This window comes from Schistocerca cancellata, chromosome 1 (assembly GCF_023864275.1).
Source record: "Schistocerca cancellata isolate TAMUIC-IGC-003103 chromosome 1, iqSchCanc2.1, whole genome shotgun sequence".
NCBI classification, from domain to species: Eukaryota; Metazoa; Arthropoda; class Insecta; order Orthoptera; family Acrididae; genus Schistocerca; species Schistocerca cancellata.
Window position 1 is genome coordinate 729953438 of NC_064626.1, and position 23316 is coordinate 729976753.

The following is a 23316-nucleotide window of genomic DNA, read 5'->3' on the forward strand; positions in this document are numbered from 1 at the left end:
ACGATTAATGGATGGCGAACGGGAACAATGTATTTATATGTAACTACACTGCTTTTGGTATAATTTTACGAATTTCGCGAGTTATTAGATATCTATCTAAAAGTTTCTACCAGTTCAGATTTGTCGGCGGTGCTGTTACTCTCTCCCCGGGGGCAAACAATCCTGTGGCCATTCTTTGCAGTTCTGCCCTGACTCGAGCAGTATTTTAGTATATATACTGCGCAAGTGTCATTGATAAATGGTCTTTCACAAATAACTTCGGTTTACCCACAGCCGTACAAATAAACTGAAGCCTACCTTTCTTCTTATACGTGATCGATTGACTTCGTCCACGATATATTGGAGTAACACGACAGTATTGTCTCAGTCGTGTTTTCAACGGTTACCGTTTTCTTCATGTTTCAATACATTACGAGCTGTTCGGCAATTTTTTGTCATTTTGAGACTATAGGAACTAAGTTAACATTGGCGTTCACAGTAAGCACAATTACTGGTGCTCGCATTTGCCTAATTTTTATCCTTTTTTTTCTTTTTTCTTTTTCTGAAACTTAATAAATGGCTAACGGCAATATCTATCGTCATACCGAAACACTCTTCTCTAGAGGTGCGCTTTTGCGGGAAAATCATTTCGTATTACTGATACTCTTGCATTGCAACCGCCTTGGAAACTGTAAGACCTCGAAACGTTTATTGCTGTAAATAGTTTGTCCTGTATGATTTTCGTCGGTCACGTTAGCATTTTCTATCCCTTGTACATATAACCAACGAATTTCTCTTACTCAGTCCCGTGTGCCACTACGTGCTATGTAATTTTAAGAAAATAATATGATTAATGCAGCCATTATGCAAGTTATCGGTTTTACTCTGTCAACAAATGTGTTCTTGATTAGATTTGGAACGCCCATTCTCGGAATTTTGACGGAGCCTTTCCATAATGCTACAAGGATAAGGAGTCTATTATGAAGATGAATGGTGATTTTTGCAAAAATGTTTACTCTGATTGTCTTTCGAAGGGACAATGTGCTGTCTGCGATTCCGAGGTGGTAAATCTCATAAAAACGGTACGGTAATCCACATAGCACACTCAACAGCACTGTGTCGTTTGTAGCAAAGTTGAACTTCCTGTTCAAAGACACACAGATCTAGACCTCACCTCTGAATACGGCATTAGGTGGACAATAACTGAGGGAAAACACTCCTTGCGAACAGTCTTGACAGTGCGGGAGAGTGACTACCACCATCGTGATTCCTGGAATTCTCTCTCTCTCTCTCTCTCTCTCTCTCTCTCTCTCTCTCTCTCTCTCTCTCTCACACACCCACACACACCTCAGGGAAGTGAACGCAATTTTCTTCTTCTCATATTGTCTAAGTAGTAGGCTGTTACGACATCTGATATGCTTCGCCTCTCTCTTATTTACACTTCGTAGTAAATCTGTAGGTACAGGTAGACAGTGGATGTAATTTCTCGTTTGTAGGAGATACAAGAGATTCCGGCATCTTCAGCGGCTGCTACTAAAACTCACTGGCTGCAAAGATATCGCATTCGTTTGTTAATTCAGAAACATTTGTAGGTAATAGCGTCGAGACTTCTGCTTTGAAAACTATACAATATCTGCACCAAATAACGCAACTATGTAGAACGCAAGGGCGCTTGCGGTTCGTATTGCAGTGCAGAGTTTCAACCAACTCCAGTTATTACAACAATTAATTTATAATTTCCTTCCGAACAGTATTCATTTTCCAATAACGTTACAACAGATGAATTTCCTACACGAAACTTTTTGTTGATCGCAGAATTCTGTAACGGGTATGCGGATAGGAACTGCAGAGTAACGGATCGTCCGTGAACTTTAGGATCGGGTTCGGTTGCCTCATTCTGCCAGCATGACTAAGAGATCTCGCTGCTGGCGCGCTGCATGACGCCAGGTCGCTTTCGGAGTCTGATCACAGCTTGATGAGAGCAACGCTGTGGTGCAGGCATTTCCGTTGACAGAGCGCGCGCACGCTAACGAAAATACAAATAATCTTCGCATTAAGTCAAAAGTAATATTCAGTTTAAAATTCAGTCTAGGTTAGTTTTAGTGACTCTTAGTGATGCACCACCTTTCCTTCACACGTTTTTCAGCAGACAACGTTTTCGTAGTGTTGTTATTAAGTCCGAATAGTGATTTGATACGACTCCAAGCCTGTGCAAGCATCTTCGTTTCTGTATAACTGCTGCAACCTGCATCCTTCTACAAATATCACCATTTAAACTATGTACGGTAAATGACGTAATTATTAATAGAGAAAGCGAAAGTAAAGCGTAATTCCTTGAATTTTTTTCTGTTTCTAGACTGTGTGATGGTAAATATTGCAGTGCAGAACTAGAACTTTATCAGTGAGGTATAATATATTCATGGAAATTCCAGAAAAATAAGTGCTTGTTTTTGCTAGACGCTGTTCTGCGAAAGATATGTAAATAAACTAACAAAGGTTAAAAACTACCGATTACCTGGCAATTTTATTCCTTGTCTGACAACATTCTGCGATAGAGAGCACTAATTTGTTGCGGAATGCTCGTTGGTGTTTTTTACTTGGAAAAAAAACTTTTCTGCAAGAGCTCTATGCACTATAGTATTGTTAAGTTTTCGTAGCGCCCTCTGCGCCTTGACTATTGCTGAACCCTGAACCTTCACATTCGCTACGACATATAGAAAGAAGATGCCGTAGTCAACTGTGAGCAACGATAGTGGCAATGACGACTAAAATGGAACGAGGTTCGTTTGTGTCAAAGACTTCCGGTGTAGAAGGCAGAAATCCGTAAGACACTGTCCGACGTAAGTAGTACGTAATACGGCATACCTACTACTCAACGAATTCCATGTTTCATGTACTTCCTTGCACAAAGGAAGAATGGTTTGCTTACCAAGTTCCCGTGTGCTCAATGTAAATCTGCATGTAAGAATACTACGCAAATCGGAAGCTACCCATGAGGTTTAACATAGAGGCACTAATTGTGCATAGTTAGTATTACGCTGACAGGCGGAGAATTGGAAGGTCGGCCTATCGAACCACGATGATGATGATGATGATGATGATGATGATGATGATGATGATGATGATGATGATGATTACCTTCTAGGAACCTTAACGATGCTAATGAGGCTTGCTTTCTTGATCGTTTCCATCCGTTTACACCTACTACTTATTCATTCTCTTTCCCATTCAAAATAGGTCTCAAGTGATGATTAGCTATTTGTATAGTTAAAGGTCATATAATGTCTTTGTCATATTAAACCCTAATGCAAGAAGAAAAAGTATTATAGACTTGTGAGACATTCAAAGAAGCTGAAAAAGACCTGATTAGCAGGTTCCAAAGCGCACTGGTAACGTTCGTTAGTTTAATTAAATTATTTGAATTTCGAGACACTGAACGCTCAGTTACCAAATCTGTCCTTCATTGAGGTGCGCCACCACACGCAAACTGAGTACGGCTGAAAAGTTGAACACATTTAAAAAATTCAACCGTGTATATTTTACTAAGAAACAGCGTTTAGTCTTTGCTATTTTAATATATTTTTTGGTAAGACAGCCTTTATTGTGGTTGTCCAATATACTTCACTCTTCGTAAATTTTGACCTGGAGAGAAGTGATTAAAGTGCGAAACAAAAAGTATTCACAAATGTAATACTATCGCAAATGATATTTGTTACTTTTCGTCGTGTTTTGTCTCTTGCATCAAACGGGGAATAAAGTTAAAATTCTGTTAGTAAGAGGTTTAACTAGCTGTACCTGCTATTAGTTTTGCCGACAACTTTATTTCTTGGAATAAAGTAGGCATCTTAGTACTCAAATATTTAGCTGGAGAAATATTAAAGTGACACTTCTCATTTACATTCGAAATGACGGACGACTTTTCGTTAAACTTACATGAATTGCTAAACTGTCAATGCACCTGCATTAAAATTATATAGAATTCCTTACAACAGGATTTAGTACTCTTGATAATAAATCAGGACGCTATTCCACAGGTTCCTCTATTAATAAAAACCCGATTCTTAACAATTTACAAAAGAAATAAAATGATTTTCATCAGTTTTCAGTTTCCTTTACAATTTTAGTACTTGTTTCTTTAAAGCATTAATGCTCTCGTTTGTATAAGAGTGTTTAGTTACAGCAATATACACTGTGATCAAAAGTATCCGACTATCCCCAAAAAATACGTTTTTCATATTAGGTGCATTGTGCTGCCACCTACTGCCAGGTATTCCATATCAGCGACCTCAGTAGTCATTAGACATCGCGAGAGAGCAGAATGGGGCGCTCCGCGGAACTCACGGACTTCAGCGTGGTCACGTGATTGGGTGTCACTTGTGTCATACGTCTGTACGCGAGATTTCCACACTCCTAAACATTCCTAGGTCTACTGTTTTCGATGTGGTAGTGAAGGGGAAACGTGAAGGGACTGCAAGTATGACAGTTAGGCGGGAGGTGAGAAAACTTGGATCTCATGGTCGAGCGGCTTCTCATAAGCCACACATCACTCCGGTAAATGCCAAACGACGATTCGCTTGGTATGAGGGGGGTTAACATTGGACGATCGAACAGTGGAAAAACATTGTGTGGAGTGAAGAAGCACGGTACGCAATGCTGCGATCCAATGTCAGGCTGTGGCTATGGCGAATGCGCGGTGAACGTCATCTGACAGCGTGTGTAATGCCAACAGTAAAATTCGGAGGCGGTGGTGTTATGGTGTGGTGGTCTTTCTCAAGGAGGGAGCATACACCCCTTGTTTTGCGTGGCACTATCACAGCACAAGCCTACATTGATGTTTTAAGCACCTTCTTGCTTCCCATTGTTGAAGAGCAATTCGGGGATGGCGGTCGCATCTTTCAACACGATCGAGAATCTGTTCATAGTGCACGGCCTGTGGCGGAGTGGTTACAAGACAATAACATCCTTGGAATGGACTGCCTGCACAGAGTCCTGACCTGAATCCCATAGAATGCCTTTGGGATGTTCTGGAACGCAGATTTCGCGCCAGGTCTCAATGACCGACATTGATACCTCTCCTCAGTGCAGCACTCAGTGAAGAATTGACTGCCATTCCTCAAGAAACCTTCCAGCACCTGACTGAACGTATGCTTGCGAGAGTGGAAGCTGTCATGAAGGCTAAGTGTGGGCCAACATCAAATTGAATTCCAGCATTACCTATGTAGGGCGCCACGAACTTGTCATTTTCAGCCAGGTGTCCGGATACTTTTGATCACACAGTATGTCTGATGCAACGCGTGAAAAACAATACCTGTACGAGTATCAGCACCTACATCGAATATTTCACATTTACTTCCTGACATAAATATCGATTATCCCACAACGCTCTACATGCCTGATAACTGATAATCTATTTCAACCTCTAGCGTCCCCCCTGCGGGTCCAGGGTAAGAATAGGCCCGAGGTATTCCTGCCTGTCGTAAGAGGCGACTAAAAGGAGTTTCAACCGTTTCGGCCTTCCATGTGATGGTCCCCCTTGGGGTTTGACCTCCATTTTTCAAAATTCTACAGAAGTACGAGCCTTTTGGGGAAGGACGCCTTACGTGGTGTACCACTGGTCCTCAGTGCACTAAGACCTTGGCACTCAGCATTGTACTGGCGTTGTAACCATACCCACTATTCCTCAAATTGGGCCTAAACGCCTGATGGGTTGTAAAGGTTACGCCCATAGTGCGTCCCCATCTGCACCTACGATCCTGATGGACTTTCCATGGCACCCGAAATCCAGCACGGTAGCCAGCCCGTTGTGGTGGGGTCGTCATGTACCCTCTAGGTTGTAGCCCCCCTGACAACACAGGGATTGTACTGCCGATACCTGAGCTGCACCCTCCCCACGTCGGCCAAGGAGTAGATGCCCGTCTCCTTGGGGCATCAGGAATCCCGGCAACGGTCATCCTGCCAGGTGGCCCTTGCTGAGGCTGGGTGGCGCCCGTGGGGAGAGCCCCTGGTCGGAGTGGGTGGTATCGGGGCGGACGCTTCGCAGATGAAACGTCAACACGTATCAGGTCGCTCTGCGGCCGAGTCTTTCAAAAGAAAAGGTACTGTCTCTAGTTCTGGTTCTCCTGCCCTTTCCTCCTTGGCCACTCCCTGGGAGGTGGGACAGGCCCGCCGGCTTGGGGCGAAGTACTTCCCCCGCTATTTGGTCTGTTCTCGAACCGATGGGGGGACGTTCGCCACCTCCAAGCCCATGTTCTTTGTTCAGCACATTGAAGACATCTTCGGGGAAATCGAGGCTCTAAGTAAAATGCGTTCAGGGTCTGTTCTTATAAAGACCACCTCCGCCACACAGTCGGCGGCGCTCCAGGCGTGCGACCGCCTCGGGGACATCCCAGTGTCCATTGTCCCGCATCTGGCACTAAATAGGACGCAGGGGGTTATTTTTCATCGGGACCTCCTGCTGCAATCTGATGAGGAGCTCAGGGCCAACCTGGAGCGCCGAGGCGTGCATTTCGTCCGGCGAGTCCAGCGCGGCCCCAAAGACCGTCGCATCGACACCGGGGCCTTTATCCTCGCCTTCGAGGGTGACGTTCTCCCGGAGAAGGTAAAGGTGATGTGCTACCGGTGCGACGTGCGACCTTACGTCCCGCCTCCTATGCGCTGCTTTCGCTGTTTGCGCTTTGGGCACATGTCGTCACGGTGTGAGGCTGAGCCCCTTTGTGGCGATTGTGGACGTCCTCTTCGTGAGGAACATACATGCACCCCACCACCTCGGTGCGTTAATTGTCCTGGTATCCACTCGCCTAGATCCTCAGACTGCCCCGCATATCAGAAGGAGAAGAAGATACAAGAACTCAAAACTTTGGATTGTCTCTCTTATTCTGAGGCCAGGAAGAAGTATGACCGCCTCCATCCCGTGCCGTTGACCACTTCGTTTGCCTCAGTTGCGTCCACTTCTTCTGCGGTATCCTCACCCCTATCCTGTCCCCCCTCCGCCTCCTCCCCCATCCGGGGTCTCTGCCTCCGCCTCCCAAATCCCTCCCTTCCAAATCCTCCTCCCCGTGGCCCCCGCCCCCTCTGCCCCAGGGGCCACCCTTCCTCCTCCTCCTCCTCCTCCTCCTCCTCCTCCTCCTCCTCCTCCCCCCCCCCCCGCCGCCTGAGAAGCGATCCTCTTCTCAGGCATCCATCGGGGAAACGTTCGTGACCCCAGCTTCCGAGGTCCGGCGTTCCAAAACGGACCCCACGCGTGAGGACCTTCTTCGTGTCCAGCCCACCATCCCTGTGCCTTCTCGGACTTCCAAGACCTCCAAGAAGTAGTCTCTCTCTCCCTCTCCACCCCGACGCGTTTCGTCTGACACTCCATCCGTGAGTCGCTGCTCCCGGCCGTCCTCAGTTTCGCCAGGACGCTCTGCTGCCAGGCGCTCAGCTGGCCTCGTCGGCAAATGATGCTGCCCCTCCTACACCACCAGGGACAGCGGCCGCAGCTGTCGACGACTCGATGGAACAGAATCCGCCTCCCGCCGGTTGTAGCGTTGTTCCCTCGAAACCTGGCCCTCCGCGGCCGTCGAGGTGACCAGATCTTCCCCCGTCTCGTTCCCCCTCTTCTTTGACTAGCGATGGCCATGTTACATTGGAACATAAGAGGTATTCGCTCTAATCGGGAGGAATTACAACTGCTCCTCCGCCTGCACTGTCAGCTCGTCCTTGGTCTCCAGGAAACCAAGTTGCGCCCGACTGACCGTATTGCCTTTACCCACTATACCTCGGAGCGGTATGACCTCACCCCTGTGGACGGTATCCCAGCTCATGGTGGGGTCATGTTGCTAGTTCGGGACGATGTCTATTACCATCCCACCCCATTGACCACCCCACTCCAAGCAATAGCTGTCCGTATTACTCTTTCTGCTTTTACTTTTTCCGTTTGTACCATCTACACTCCATCGTCATCCGCAGTTAGTCGGGCTGACATGATGCACCTGATTGTTCAGCTTCCTCCGCCGTATATATTGTTCGGCGACTTCAATGCTCATCGTCCCCTTTGGGGCTCTCCTGCATCCTGTCAACGAGGCTCACTCTTGGCGGATGTCTTCAACCATCTCAATCTTGTCTGTCTCAATACTGGCACCCCAACTTTCCTCTCAGACTCTACTCATACCTACTCCCACTTGGACCTCTCGATCTGTTCTACCACTCTTTCCCGTCGGTTCGAGTGGTATGTCCTTTCTGACACCTATTCGAGCGACCACTTCCCCTGTGTCGTTCGTCTCCTGCACCACACCCCATCCCCACGTCCTTCTAGCTGGAACATACCACAAGCCGACTGGGGTCTTTACTCCTCCCTGGCGACCTTTCCGGACCACGATTTTCTCAGTTGTGACAGTCAGGTCGAATACCTCACGGCTGTTATCATCAATGTTGCCGAACGTTCCATTCCTCGTACTGCCCCTTCTTCACATCGCGTATCTGTCCCCTGGTGGAATGAGGCTTGTAGAGACGGTATCCGTGCTCGACGACGTGCTTTACGCACCTTTCGCCGCCATCCTACGTTGGCGAATTGTATTGGATACAAACGACTCCGAGTGCATTGCCGTAGAGTCATCAAAGACAGCAAAAAAGCTTGTTGGGCCTCTTTCACCAGCTCCTTTAACAGTTTTACTCCCTCTTCCGTCGTCTGGGGTAGCCTGCGCCGGCTGTCGGGCATTAAGGCCCACTCCTCGGTACCTGGCCTGACCTCAGGTAATGAGGTCCTTGTTGATCCTGTGGCTGTTTCCAACGCCTTCGGCCGGTTTTTCGCGGAGGTTTCAAGCTTCGCCCATTACCATCCTGCCTTCCTTCCCAGGAAAGAGGCAGAAGAGGCTCTGCGACCTTCCTTCCACTCGCTGAATCTGGAAACTTATAATGCCTCCTTTACTATGCAGGAACTCGAACGTGCGCTTGCACTGTCCCGGCCCTCCGCTCCGGGGCCAGATGGCATTCTCGTTCAGATGCTGGCACACCTTTCTCCGGCGGGCAAAAGCTTCCTTCTTTGTACCTACAATCGCGTCTGGACCGAAGGTCAGGTCCCCATGCGTTGGCGTGACGCCGTCGTTGTTCCTATACCCAAACCCGGGAAGGATAGACACCTTCCTTCTAGTTACCGCCCCATTTCTCTTACAAGCTGTGTCTGTAAGGTGATGGAGCGCATGGTTAATGCTCGGTTAATCTGGATTCTTGAATCTCGGCGGCTACTCACCAATGTCCAATGCGGCTTTCGTCGCCGCCGCTTCGCTGTTGACCACCTTGTGACCTTGTCGACATTCATCGTGAACAACTTTTTGCGAAGGCGCCAAACGGTAGCCGTGTTCTTCGATTTTGAGAGGGCTTATGATACCTGTTGGAGAGGAGGTATCCTCCGCACTATGCACAGGTGGGGCCTACGCGGTCGCCTGCCCCTTTTTATTGATTCCTTTTTAACGGATCGAAAGTTTAGGATACGTGTGGGTTCCGTATTGTCCGACGTCTTCCTCCAGGAGAACGGAGTGCCTCAGGGCTCCGTCTTGAGCGTAGCCCTTTTTGCCATCGCGATCAATCCAATTATGGATTGCATTCCACCTAATGTCTCAGGCTCTCTCTTTGTCGATGACTTCGCGATCTACTGCAGTGCCCAGAGAACATGCCTCCTGGAGCGCTGCCTTCAGCGTTGTCTAGACAGCCTATACTCATGGAGCGTGGCAAATGGCTTCCGGTTCTCTGAAGAGAAGACGGTTTGTATCAACTTTTGGCGGTATAAAGCGTTCCTTCCGCCATCCCTACATCTCGGTCCCGTTGTTCTCCCATTCGTGGAAACAACTAAGTTTCTAGGGCTCACGTTGAACAGGAAACTGTGTTGGTCTCCGCATGTCTCTTATTTGGCGGCCCATTGTACACGTTCCCTTAATGTCCTCAGAGTTCTTAGTGGTTCATCTTGGGGAGCGGATCGCACTGTCCTGCTTCGCTTGTATCGGTCCATAGTCCGATCGAAGCTGGATTATGGGAGCTTCGTCTACTCGTCTGCTCGGCCATCCCTCTTACGCCGTCTCAACTCCATCCACCATCGGGGGTTACGTCTTGCAACCGGAGCCTTCTACACTAGTCCTGTCGAGAGTCTTTATGCTGAAGCTGCCGAATTACCATTGACCTACCGGCGCGACGTACTGCTGTGTCGGTATGCCTGCCGGCTGTTGTCTATGCCCGACCACCCCTCTTACCAGTCCTTCTTCGCCGATTCTCTCGACCGTCAGTACCGGTTGTATGTGTCTCCCCTGCTGCCCCCCCCCCCCCCCCCCGGAGTCGGCTTCCGTCGCCTGCTTCGACAATTGGATTTTGCCCTCCCTACCACCTTCAGAGAGGGTGAGAGCCCGACACCACCTTGGCTCTAGGCTCCGGTTCATATTTATCTCGACCTCAGCTCACTCCCAAAGGAGGGTACTCCGGCTGCAGTGTATTGCTCACGGTTTGTCGAACTTCGTGCTCGACTTGCCGGTCACACCTTTATTTACACCGATGGCTCCAAAACTGACGATGGTGTCGGCTGTGCCTTTGTCGTCGGGGCCGCCGCCTTTAAATACCGGCTCCTCGACCAATGTTCCAGCTTTACGGCCGAGCTTTTTGCTCTCCATCAGGCCATTCAGTATGCCCGCCGCCACCGCCATACATCGTATGTACTCTGCTCTGACTCACTCAGTGCTCTTCAGAGCCTTGGAGCTCCTTATCTGGTCCATCCCTTGGTTCAATGGATACAGCAGTCCCTCCATTCTTTCGCTGATAATGGTTCTCCTGTCCGCTTTCTGTGGGTTCCCGGACATGTAGGAGTGCCTGGGAATGAGGCTGCGGATGCTGCGGCCAAGGCTGCAGTCCTCCTGCCTCGGCCAGCCTCCCATTGTGTCCCGTCATCTGACATTCGTGGGGATGTTTGTAAGAGGCTTGTGTCGTTGTGGTGGGATGCTTGGTCGTCCCTCCAACGAAACAAGCTCCGGGCAGTAAAACCGCTCCCAACTGCTTGGACAACCTCCTCCCGACCATCTCGGCGAGAGGAGGTCCTTCTGACCAGGTTGCGGATTGGGCATTGCCGGTTTAGCCACCGATACCTGCTCTCCGGTGACCCAGCCCCGCAGTGCCCTTGTGGTCAGGCATTAACAGTGCGCCATGTTTTATTGTCGTGTCCCCGCTTTAGTCAATTTCGTGTTGTCCTGTCCCTGCCATCTACTTTACCGGATATTTTAGCTGATGACGCTCGAGCAGTTGCTCGTGTTCTGCGTTTTATAACTTTGACTGGCTTGTCCAAAGACATCTAACTTTTTTACTTATTTTATCTGCATCTTTGTCAAGCCTTTCTGGTGTCCCCCCTCCCCTTGAGTTTTACTAGATTCCCTGTGCTCTAATAACTGTGATTGGGCGCTAATGACCTCAGTAGTTGAGCGCCCTTAAACCCCACCAAAAAAAAAACCTCTAGTGGACTAATTTTCTGATCTCTGGAGAACTAATACACACGATGTGCGCCATAACCTACTTTCCGTAAAGCGTTTATTTGCCCTCAAACTTTCTCATATATTTTTCCTCCCGGTACCAATTTAACTATTGCAGATGCTTTTACCTTTCTGTACATTTTGAAAGCGTTTGAAAATTTTTCCCTCTGCTGCCCATTCTACTGCCTCTCTATGTAGTGCTTATAATGTTTGACATTCTGCAGCAACACATTTTAAAGGGTACCAGTTAATTCACAGGCTTTCTCATGGCTCGCGTTTCATTTCGCCACAACACTTGAATAGCGTTTCAGGATCGTCTGCAACTTCATGTTAACATTTATGTAATAATTCCAGCCAGGAAAAAAGTTTATTTCTTCAGCAAGTTCGATATTTGTTGCATAAATTATCTACGCTGGTGCCGGATCACTTAAACGGGAGGTAGTGGCACAAAAATACCGGTACATAATGCCATATGAAGAAATTGAAACGGCTATATTTTTCGGAATGAAATTTTCACTCTGCAGCGGCGTGTGCACTGATACGATTCTTCCAGGAGTGCTAGTTCTGCAAGACTCGCATTAGAGCTTGTGTGAAGTTCGGAAGGTAGGAGACGAGATACTGGCGGAACTGAAGCTATGAGACCGGGTTGTGAGTCGCGCTTGGGTAGCTCAGTCGGTAGAGCAGTTGCCCGCGAAAGACAAAGGTCTCGAGTTAGTCTCGGTCCGGCACACAGTTTTAATCTGCCAGGAAGTTTCAGCTATTAGTATATTTTTATACGTCAGCATTGAAATACTTCAGTGGTTGTCTCGTTCAGCAGCGCATCACTGGATCGTCAGACGTTTGAGAGTTTGCCTTGGCAACAACTTTGTTTCTGTAGCTGTAAGCCACAGCGTTCTGCCATGTGTTGCTGCCTGGATGACTTATCGAATTGTTGCGGCGGATTGTTCTACATGACATCGGCCAATTCGTACGTTCAGCACTGCTGAACAGATTTTTCTGTCAAAAAGAAAAAATATGGCTTATACATTTGTTTTCTGTGTTGAAGGCATGGAATACTCCACCAAACAGCGATTGAATGACTGTGGTTAACAACGCACTGATGTGGTATCACTTAGGTCAAATAGATACTGATGTAAAATTTGTGGAAAAATTTTAAAACGTGACACTATACACCCAAAATTGAAATATATGCAGACATACACGAGAACAAGCTTAAAATGTTATGTATGGGAAATCGTTGACAATAAATTTCTGTAAAGATATGAGCCTAAACATCTACAGAAATTTTCCATCTAGTGTAGACTTCGAGACTGTTCGGCGCATATGGTCTTGATTTGTTGGTTATCACTGCCGTTGCACTGAGACCGACAGTATACTATGAAAGACTCTACTATACTGGTGGATCCTTTCGCTTCAGTTTCAACGAGTATTGCAATAAAGTGAACGCACCTAGAAAATGGCGTGTAGTAAAATCTTAAGGTATGTTTGCCATTGAGCTCTGACAAAAGTCTTGGAAATGTTTACGCTTTCGATCATCTGTTTAAGGCTAAAAAGTTAAATGAAAGCGTCCTACTATTCAGTGGTAATTGTGTCACTCAACGTTCCATAGCTTTTAACGTTGCATGCAACGCCACGGGTTAAATAGCTGGGAGATATTTACTTTCAGTATTAATTCTATGTCAATAAATATTTATAGTATTCCGTCTCTTCCTGTAAACGACAGAGTTTTGCCAGCAAAACTTGTGTAGCAAACCTTCCGTAGTTACTGAACTGTAAAGTGTCCTTGGATAAGCAAGCTGTTGCGATACAGCACGCCACGAACTTCATAGTAATGGATGTCAGTCGAAGGTACACGCTGCAATTTCAAAGTATAAACTTCTGTTCACCTGTAATCCTATGGAAACTAAAAACCAAATTTCGCCTTCACGAGATGAATAGCTTGTTGTTCTTCAATAACAACGTAGCAAATGATTCGTAAAGGACAAACTATTAGAATTACTGCACAATGCGGATTTCACGTAAATTCACACACACATTCAATATTTTAACAGTGAAAAGTTCTGTCAAAATCATTAGTATTTCCTTGGACAAGTGGCACTATTGCTGAAGTCACACGTTATTGCAAGAGATTTGTTGGTCTCTCTCCATGTTGCGAACATCGGTGGTCTTCGGAGTGGGGAACCAAATTTATTATTTTTAAGTACTGCAGTTAAAGTACCTCCACTCAGCATCTCACTCAATTAGAAAGTCCTGTGAAGCTGAGATGTTATCTCTATGACACACTGTTCCTTGGAGGTTATTCCCTGAGAATACTGTGCATGAAACATTTGAAACACGCAGCACGGAAGCACATGTGATACGAGGGGATCTAATGTATCTTCTGGAATATGAGCATTAATCCTCCACCCAAGCACGGCTTCTGGCCTTGGGTAGCGCAGAAATCGTCATTTGTGTTAAAACAGTATTTTAGTGCAAGAAGCTTTGTCTTCTGGAGAGATCCTCAGTGTACTTTACTTTGATTTTCTGTGATTTTCCTTTTCAAAAACATTCGATGTCATTTTGACTTACCGCTTGCGAAGACAGATCATCTAGTATGGAACAAACATCCTACTGGTCCATCACCTACAGAACATCGATCACGTCTTCAAAACACAGAAACGTACCGCTAGATATACACACAACTATAGACTGTCACGCTGTCGTTCTTTTCATACTTTTTCCCACTGTTAATACACAAGGTTACTCTAAAGTGTTTTCGAACTTTCACCTGCAGAAAGCACATGTAGATAAAAATTCCTCTTCCATTTTTTATTGGGCTGCTGGTTAAGTCAGTAATTAATGTCAAAGTTTTTGTGTATAGGAACGACCTCTTAATCCCCGAGTGGCTAGAACAGGCATCTAAGCGGGGCTCTGGAATTAGCACTTCTGAAGTTCGCGTACAAGCCCAGAGAAATACTGTGTTCCCAAAGCTACTACCCCTTCATAATTCGTTTCAGCGTTAAATGTACGTAGTTTGTTTTTCCGTACACATCGGTCACTCTGTACGTCCCATCCTGAAGAATAATTGATACTGCGACTGCATGAAAAGTGATCTGAATAGCCGCAAATTGTGTTGCTATGTTTGCTGGACGTCTCAGTGAGAAAAAATTGTACAACTCTAGCCGAGAGCGCGGTAAAAAAAGTTTTGTGACGAAGAAGGAATGTGCCACATATGAATCCAAATCCGATCCAGCTGGATACTGTTAGTGTCCATAAACTAAAATCAGGAAAAGAAAACTGAAGTCGGTGTCATACACCACGGTATCTACTGACTCTGTATTTATCATCTGTACAACCATGATACCCCTATTCGCTATATAAACACTTTATTAATTTTGATACTATCTATTCAACTACCAAAACGTGTTTTTTGCTTTTTTTCGGCATAGAGTAAATCCTGCCAGTAAGTTGGCAACTTCCCAGGTAGCAAAGCAAACAGATGAAAGATAACGAATTCATAACTCCAGCATCACATCATCGACTTGAATAGGCAAATGTATGGTATATAGGCAGCAACGTCAGGAAACATACGGTGCATCAATTAAAAGAAAAAAAGGCTTTAATCAAAGTTTTAAGCAATTGGAAAATCTTACGTTACTGAAACAAACCCGTTTTTCTTTAAATCCAGCAAACTAAAACTGAAGGACAAACATAAATTTTAGACCACTATATTATTACTTAATAAAATAACACACGTATGGTAACGAAAAACCCTGTTTTAGTAACTGCGTGGATAGCACCAGAGTTAATTTAAGATGATAACTGTATTTAGATCAATTCACCTCATAGGACCTAATTCAAAATTTTGGCAAATTCTTTGAAAAATTTAATTTTGTGATGAATCTCCTTAAATCCAAGTCAATATTTATTAATATTTATACGCTGTAATAGAGAAATAAAGCGCATAATAGGCATTTGTCTACAAAATGAAACTACTAGTAGTTATTTACATTTCAAATTCAAATCTAATGGTTACAGTACCGTATGTTTTACCTTTTTCAACTCTTTTGTGATCGGCGTCGCATAGTTAAAACGTAATTTCTTCCGTAACCCGACAAACAATAAAACTCAGTATCTGTTTCGTTATCTCACTAATAAAATTGTGTGCGTGTTTTTCTTCACACTAAGAAGCAACAATTTTTTAAAAGTGAGTATCCAAAAAATTACGCGAGAATTTGTATTATGTCTTAGAAAATGAGTGATCAGGAAGACAATTACGTTCCCGCCGATAGATTTCTGTATATCGCGTTGCAGTCGAATAATCTATGCTTTCACCGTGGAAGAGAATTCTTGTGGTGAAACGGCTTGTTCGCTCAAAGCTCAACGGAATCCAAGAGCAGCAGATGTGCTCTCGATTCGCTCTGTTCAGCAAACGCTCCACAAAGCAGTGTTGAGTTTCGTACGCCGTATGTCGTATCAATCTTGCACGTCACTATATAACGAGGAAACTCACGGCTTAGACACGATGACTAGCATCTGTAGTTTCCACTACCGATTTCGAAGATGCTGAAAGCTAAACAAGAATGGAAGGTCGAGGGAGGGAGGGGGGGGGGGGGGAGGGTGGTCCTCGAAGGGGCAAACGAAATGTAGCTATCAATACAATTCGTTCAGTAGCAGTCAATTGAGAGGCTTAAAACTCGCCACAAGGAACAGGTAAGTCTACTACGGCACTTTCAGATCCATCATCAGTGAAGATTATTGAGTGTCTTTGATTGATGTTTAGCTTAAACGTAGTTCTCAGGCAATAACTGACTTGTTGAAATAAGTTCAAAATGTGTGTGAAATCTTATGGGACTTAACTACTAAGATCATCAGTCCCTAAGCTTACACACTACTTAACCTAAATTATCCTAAGGACAAACACACACATCCATGCCCGAGGGAGGACTCGAACCTCCGCCGGGACCAGCCGCACAGTTCTTGAAATAAGTCACAGATGTTTCTGTCGTAATCATTCTACGGTCTTTACATCCTGAGTTAACCCCTGCCAATGCTGTGTCTCAGAAAAATTACGGGCTGAGTTTTCAGAAAAATGTCATTTACTGAACTTCTGTCTCCCGGTCTCTGCTTTTTCAAGACTAAAAGGTATATCACCTTAAAATTTTAGAAAGAATTCTGTAACTGGAGCACAGTGATATGTATAAAATGCTAAAAATCAGATTTTGTATTTGTTAGTAATCGGTTTCGGCCCATTCCTCAGATCATCTTCAGGCTTTCCCCGCCATGATGGCTGCTGGTGATGACAGACGTAGCGAGATCCTCACAAGTGAGATTGTGATAACCTTACTTCTACGGATTTCTCCGTCTGCTGCCACGAGCAGCCATAATGGCGGGGAAAAGCCAGAAGATGGTTCAGGAAAGGGCAGAAGCTGGTTGCTAAAAATAAACTGAAAAAGCAATCGCGACTATTTTTATTTGATTTTTAGCATATCACCGTGTTCAGTGAGGTTAACTGACCCCAACAAAGGGAAGGAATCTACTCTGGACCAACATTGTGGAGGAGGGTGGTTGAAGTTACCATCCTGCCGCCCAAGTTTATGTTGTCCGCAATTTCCCTGAGTAGCTTACGCCAAATGCGCCATGGTTCTCTCGAAAGGGATACAGCCGATTTCCTTCTCTCGTTCCCCAATCGGAATGTGCTACCACTCTGTAACGTTGCGAAGAGACAACAAACGCTAATCTTCCTTTTACAGCAGTGGACGATCAGATTCTTACTGTTTCAGTGTAAAAATATTCGTTTCGGAAACTAAGTTCAAAACTGGGAAGCACCTTCGAAGGAAAAGTGCTACAACTGCTATGGAGGTCACTAGTGTAGCATCAATTCCGACAGTAAGACATCACAGTCGATAGCTGAGGAAGCTAATTATCTGCTAGACTGTGGCACATTGACTTACTATTGTCAACGCCAGTGGAGGATTTGAGAAGAAAATTTGCCGTAAGGTGTTCTCGTGAATTGTTTCAGACTTTGAAAACACTGTAGACAGTGCAGTCATCAAGGAACCAGAGTCCAAGCGCATGAAGTCTGTCTTGAGCGACGGTGCTAGTAGCACTCCGCTATATGTTGTGGTGGTGTCATATACATATAATCTCCCTCCCTCCTTCCCTCCCTCCCGTAAACAACGGAAGAGAGCCTCGTCGTCGTCTTCGTCATAGGTATACCAGTTAGGTTTTCTTTCTCCGCTCTGTGTATTAGATTGCTTCCTCAATGCCTTCAGTGATCCATACATTTTGATATAGCTTCCAAGCTGAAATACTGAAGTAGTAAAATGTCTCCGTCTATCTCTTTATTCCAATAAACAGACGTTAGGTGATCTGCACCGTTGGCCCGTTTGAACAGAGACTGTTCAGTGGTTTATATGTTGCAGTAATTCCTCTCCTCCTGCCTCCCCCCCCCTTCCCAAAGATAAATGTGTGCTTGTGCGTGCATGATGGTAAACGAAGGTGCGAAGTGAGTATGTATTTGTGCGTGATGTGTTTCCAGCCATTATGCACTGTGTACGATTCAGCCCAGAATGGCAGTCTGTTCGAAAAGAAAGTATACTGCTGCAACAGGAGGAGGTCATCTTGGAAACAACCCGTTAGCTATTCGTCGGCACATTGCTTGGAATTTTTCTCTAAATCTTAGCCGTCCACATACGGTATCGGAAATGTCGGTCTCTGAAGAACGAGTGCAGCTGTGTGGAACATGAGTGCTAAGGACACCGCTATACGGTAGCGAGTCGTAGGGTAATTAGTAATCTTACGTGGAAATTTCTGAGAGTAACATTAGTTTGGGTAATTTGTTTGGTGGAAGAACAAATTGGTACCGAAGATGTCCACGTGAAAGCTCCAAGTTTGTAAAGCCAACCTCAAATTGATGGAGAACGTCTCTTTCTAATATGCTAGTACTCATAATTACAGTTGGGCTTGAGTAAAAGCGATTGTTGCCAACTATATCCTCCAAAACCAGCAGCAGCAATAATGTGGAAGGTTGCTAGTAGGTTAGAACAAATACGATGTTTATTCGTGAACACAAATGTAGCGACCCTACTCTTGCGCTCGAGAGAACGTCCGCACAAATCTCCGTTCCGCCATTCAGATGTAGGTTTTCCGTAATGTCCATAAATTAAGGCGAACAAGTGACGGCTCCTTTGAGAGGGCAGAGTTCCTTCCCCTCCCTTGCTCAGTCTGGGGTTGTGCTCTGTCTAATGGCCTCGTAGCACCGTGTGTTAAACCGCTACCTTCCTCCTCCCCTGACGTTAGGCGGCGCCTGCGCTGGACGCTACGCTACGCTTCGGCCAGAGGCGAGCAGCTGAGCTAGTCGGCCGCCAGCAGCGCGCCGTTATCCCGGCTGGCCGCCACTTTCACTTTCCCGGCGCGCCGCGCCGCTGCAGGAATGCGCGCAGCCTGCCCCACGGAGCACGCAGCAGGTGTCGAGTAGCCACGACCCCGTCCGGCACAGCCGCCATGGTTGAATTCTCTCTGCAGCTCTGCCGGTTGATGACCTCGCTTGCCTCCACAGTTAAATGTGACACCATGTCACCAATTGCTGATAAGCTGTCCAAACTAGATTTTCAGCATATGCACATCCGACATACATTCATGGACTCAGACTCTTGTCACCAAGCCTGTATACTCGGATTCGAAATCCTGCTAGTGTACCCATAGATTTCCATGTGTAAAGTTACATTTATTAAAACTATCCGTTGTAGCCTATTTTCAACTTAGGGAACTGTCGAAACTGTCTTAAGATAATCACCATCCTAATGCAAAGCACAGTTTAACAGTTCGAATAACACCTAACAGATGCATTGATCACACTTCGCACGAAGCAAAAAGGTAGAAAAGGTTCAAAATTCATGTGCATTTATGGCGATATGTTTTGGACAGAGGAGATAAACTTCACTTCGTAATGACAGCCTGCAAACCAGATAAATTTAGTGCCTTTCGTTTTGAATGAAATTTCTTGCATTCTAGAACTTCCTCGCTATTGAAGGCTGAGCTCGCTCTCCTCCCCCCTTTTCCCCTCAACCTCCCCCATTCCCCTCCCCTCCCCTCCCCAAACCTCGACCCTGTCCTCCCTCCCCCCCCTTAAACCTTAAACGGTCGCGGCAGAGCACCTTCAACTTCTCGAAGCACAGTAAATAACCTTCCAGGCAATTTACCATCCACATCAACTGTCAGCATTATTGTATACGAATGCCTTAAGGCAGTGGCTCCCCACCCCTTTCGACTTGGGAACCCATTCTACAACGATCTGAGGTGGGTGAACCACCGATTTTTAATACACAGTAGACATGCATAAAATTTAATTTCAAGCAAAAGGTTTAATAACCTTAAACTAACTTAACCCTTAACAGTTAAAACCTGAAGTTGCTCTGGTTACGGCTTCAAAGTTATACAACGTGCAGGCCTAGTTGCAATAAAAAATAAAACTTTTCATTGTAGTTACCTTTTCCTGGGAATTCAGTGAGAAGGTTGCGCCTGCTTTTTTTCCATGGCACAGAGCTTTGAATTCAGGAACCACAGAAGTTAAATAAAGTCTCAAATCACTTTCAGCAAAAAGTCTGTTTCTATATAATTTTAATTTCTGAACTGGCATTGGAACAAAACTACTTTTCGCACAAATATGTGAATGAAAGGCTAACACTGGGAACTGCTTTAAATTTAACCAATTAATCATAAAGATTTAGGACTTTTCTGTGACTGCAAATCATTGGCAATTTCGAGAAGCTGCTCTTTATAATTTACGCTTAACGTGTATTCTAAAATTCTTGTCTCTTCAAAGGTATTGCGAATCTAGTTGTTGTAGGTAGATGTAGCAGGGAAATATTCTCAGAAGGTTTTTTCTAAGTCCCTTCAAAAGTTCTTTAACAATGTTCTTGACATTTTCGTCCGAAGAAAAATGATTATACACCAGGAAGTCGTGAAGGTATCGAAGCACGCGGCTTCATTCCCACTAAAACACGATTCGCAAAAGTTAAATATTTAATGAATGGTTCTGTACTGTCATGCAAAATATAAACGTTTATGTTTGACCCCTGGAGAGAACTGGGCCCTGCCCATATACTCTACAATACTATATTAAGCGCTACTGGTTTCTTAACTTTAGATATTGAAATAATCGTCATGAAAATACTGCATTATTTTTCAATATATGCGGTAAGGACAGAGAAGCTAAAAGAGTTCTGTTTATAAGTTGATAAGTCATCAGACTCCTCTACCTCACTCAAAAACAAGATGGCTTTCGTTAATACCCGCAGTTGCGAGAGTTCTTAAGCTTGTCCTAATGAAATCCAAATCTTTTGACGCCGAAGACAGGCCATCTGAAATAATTTAAGATTTTTTCAGTACTCCGATAAGTGAAATTTACTTCATGTTTCTGCAGCAAAACTTGGCTCTGTTTGAAAAAATATATAAACTGAGGAGAAGAATAGCCTCGATAATTGGAATAAGAAATATATTAATCGACGCTCAAATACGTCTGAATGAAAGGAAGACTGCCAGTTCTATTGGCATGCAGACCAAGATGAATTTGAACAAATTAAAGAACGAGGACCCCAACCAAGAAATATTAATTTGATTTCGAAATTTGAGAAAGATACAACGGCTTTTACACCATAGAATATCTAATGCTACTTAGAGAAATACGCTGTTTTTTTTAATATCAAATATTTGGTTGGATGACGTTATCTGAAAACCCAAACACTCTTATATACCTGATAAAAAAAATGGTGTGAAGATTTCAGGTGACAGTTTTCAGAAATATATGTATCTGAAGAATGTTTTAGAAACTAAGCGTGATTCGCAAGAATGGAAGCCTAAACACTCCGTAGAAGAAATGTCGATTTACTTTCTTGAGGAAACAGAAAATCCTGAGCCCAAATGCTAACTACTAAACTAGGCGAGTAATTGTTTTCTATTCCCGCACACAGTACTACTGTGGAAATAGTATTTTCGATTATTTCTGGCCAGTGGATTGATGAAAGAAATCGACTGCTGCCTGGGGCTATGGAAACAGTCGAATAGTGCTAGCTTAACTACAAGCTGACTTGCGTGGAGTTTTATAAATACATAAAAGCGGAAAAAGACGTGCTGAAAAAGGTGGAACCTTCCGGAATATGATGTACCAACTACCACCGCCCCAACAAGTTCCATGTAATTGTGTTCTAAATAAACAGTAATTACTTTTATCTATTTTATTTCATTTCGTTTCCACATCCTCATGCAAGAGCGTCCCGACGAGGCCCAAGGCGGATCTGTTAAAAGGCATGGAACGCCGCGCTCAGTTTTCTTGTCTTCTCCTTTCGATAGCACCTCGACACCCTTGCTGCTTTGAGACTCACTTACAGACAAGATAATGAAAGTGTCCGGAAGAAGTTGTAAGCACGTAGCTACCACAGACGCACCGCGCTCGGCAGCCAGTTCAGCTCAAGGTCAGCCTGCTGCGACTGCCGCCAGCAACGTCACGTCGTCATGGCCGGAGGTACTTCGTTTTATTGACGGAACATTCCTTTCAGCGAGTCTCTGAGATAGCTTGAGTGACACATTTATGCATTTTTTTGCTCATCCCCGTATCTGATGTACACTTTTTAGTTATGTTTATATTCAAAACAAGGAGGAGGGGGGTTCCACAAGGCACTTCCTGAAACACAGAGCAAGGACATTTTGTAACCTGCTGTGCTCAAAAACGCAGAAATATCCGTCGTCGACCCACAAGTAAATTATTTCTCCGGAAATTTTGTGTTTTAGTTCGATGTAATTACGTATATAGTGGAATCTCCCATAGTGAGCATAATTGGTTCCAAAAGTTCACTCGTTAAGCGAAACAATTTATCCCACATAAATTAATGTAAAATACGGTAATGAGTTCCAACAGAAAAAATACCAGAAGTTTTATCTTATTCATGCTATTTATTCAAATAAAATTATACATACAGTATTATCTACTTTAGTATTCACGATACATGACGAAATATTTATTACTAGCAAGCTATCTATAGTCATTTGTTTCTGCCAACGCTTCAAAAATGCGACACAGCATTATCATTACATAAACTTGTAGCACGCATAGCCACTGCTTTATTGGGGTCATGATTTTCAATGTCAGATGCAACCGATTCCCAGGCTCTCAGCATATCTGTTACGGCGCCAGATGATGATTGATTCTTTGCTGTTAACTCCTCCTCCTCCTCCTCCTCCTCCTCCTCCTCCTCCTCCTGAAGAACTCCCCGTAACTTCCTGCTGTAAAACACAGAGCAACTCCATATGGTCTCTGGTGTCTTTTCTTGGATGTGATCTTCCTCGAGCTCATCGACACCATTGTTACCCAATTCTAGGCCCATGCTCTTCGCCAAAGACACAATCTCGTTTACTACAGGCTCCACAGGTACTGACTCAAATGTCTAAGAATCGCATTCAGCAACGCACTATGGCCAAAGCTTATTCCAATCAGAATTAAGAGTTCTCTTGGCAACACCTTCCCACGCTTTTTCGATCGCCTTGACGCAGGCAACGATGTTGAAATGATATTTCAAAACTCTGAGAGTGAGATGTGTAGCTTCAGTCAACTCAAAGCAATGCTCCAACAGTGCTTTAGTGTAGAGCTTCTTAAAGTTAGAAATAATCTGCTGGTCCATAGGCTGGAGTAACGCAAAGGTGTTGGGAGCAGACATTGCACCTTGATGAATGAAATTCTTCACGGTGGTCGTCTTGTAGGCCTGGAGAATGGGCAGGAGCATTGTCTATAACAAACAAGACGTGGAGTGGCAGATTTATCTCAAGCAAATATTTTTTCACGGAAGGACCAAGCACTTCATTGATCCAATCACAAAAATGATCG

At 44.8% G+C, this 23316-nt stretch overlaps 1 protein-coding gene across 2 annotated transcripts in view; it reads left to right on the top strand.

Moving 5' to 3' along the window:
- The window catches only part of LOC126185196 (adenomatous polyposis coli protein-like), a 474971-nt gene that overhangs the window by 316555 nt on the left and 135100 nt on the right, over nucleotides 1–23316 (top strand). The window lies entirely within an intron of this gene.